The sequence below is a fragment of the Myotis yumanensis genome, unplaced genomic scaffold, assembly GCF_028538775.1.
Source record: "Myotis yumanensis isolate MYYU_CA2020_CCGP unplaced genomic scaffold, mMyoYum1.0.hap1 SCAF_3, whole genome shotgun sequence".
In the NCBI taxonomy this organism is placed as follows: Eukaryota; Metazoa; Chordata; class Mammalia; order Chiroptera; family Vespertilionidae; genus Myotis; species Myotis yumanensis.
This window is the reverse complement of record NW_027223754.1, coordinates 119,625,783-119,626,911: the sequence shown is the minus strand read 5'-3', so window position 1 is coordinate 119,626,911 and position 1,129 is coordinate 119,625,783. Positions and strand designations below refer to the sequence as shown.

Below are 1,129 nucleotides of genomic sequence, written 5' to 3'. Positions count from 1 at the left end.
GTTGATTTTGTACATAAAAGTTTGAAAACCTATTTTCTTCATTTGCTTGGGAAGTGGAAAAAGCAATTCTGTATTTTAAAAGTATTTGGTTTGCTTTCCTGGGTAGCTATAGGAGGCAGCTGAGAGCATCTACCTTGCACCAAGAGCTTTCTTTTCTGCTCTTTCACACTCTTTATTCTTTAAAAATATTTTTTAAAATTTTTATTTATTAATTTTTTTCTTTTTTCTTTTTTCTGGCATCAGTTCTTCCAATTGGCTTTCTCAGCAGTGCCTGTCACAGGCCTCTGAAGACCATCGTGAAAATAGACATCACCTGCATATTTATTGATTTTAGGGAGAAAAAGGGAGTGAGAGAGAAACATCGATTTGTTGTTCCACTTATTTATCCATTCATTGGTTGATTCTTGTATGTGCCCTGACGGGGGATTGAACCCACAACCTTGGTGTATCAAGGCAATGCTCTAACCAACCAAGCTAAGGGCTCACACTTCTTATTACTCTTTCTTCCCTTTCCTTTCCTATTCTGTGTTTGTTTGGGACCTGTCAGCTGTACCCCAGGCATGGTTAAACTTGATTGATGATACTCAAGGCATATAAATTATTTAACAAAGAGAAAGTTCAAGAGGAAGAAGTAAGGCTTTCGATTATCTGGGCACTTTTTCTACAGGAATTATGTATTTTTGTCAGAGCCCCCTTTTCTAAACCAGTTTGTTTTTCCTTCAAACACAACAGAAAAGGGCGGGGGGGGGCGGGGGTAGGGGGATATCAGACAAAGCTATGCGAACAATGCCAATTCCACAGTCTCACCCTCAGTGACTATTTGGTCACATTCATTGGGTCAGTTCGGTTTCCTCAACACTAAATGCCTGCCAGTTCTTGGAACTTATTTCTGCAAATTGTCACTTGACCGAATTGCAACACCAAGGGTTCAGTAGTTCATCCTGAGTAACGTGAAGAAATACTTTTATCAAGTTACCCTAAGCACTTGGTTGTAAATTCTGAATTTAACTGTATATCATTAAGATATTTCAAGGTTAATAAACCTCATTAAGTTATGGATTTTGAAGTTTGGCTAAAAAAAATGCTCTTTTTCTCACAGTTTTCTGTGTGTAAGTTATTCCTTCAGTAG

At 37.8% G+C, this 1,129-nt stretch overlaps 1 non-coding gene across 1 annotated transcript; it reads right to left on the bottom strand.

Moving 5' to 3' along the window:
• Window positions 1–230: 230 nt before the first annotated feature.
• Window positions 231–318, bottom strand: LOC139007848 (small nucleolar RNA SNORD35). The gene has a single exon (XR_011470993.1). It is a non-coding gene; the product is annotated as a small nucleolar RNA SNORD35 (small nucleolar RNA).
• Between the last annotated feature and the right edge of the window lie 811 nt (window positions 319–1,129).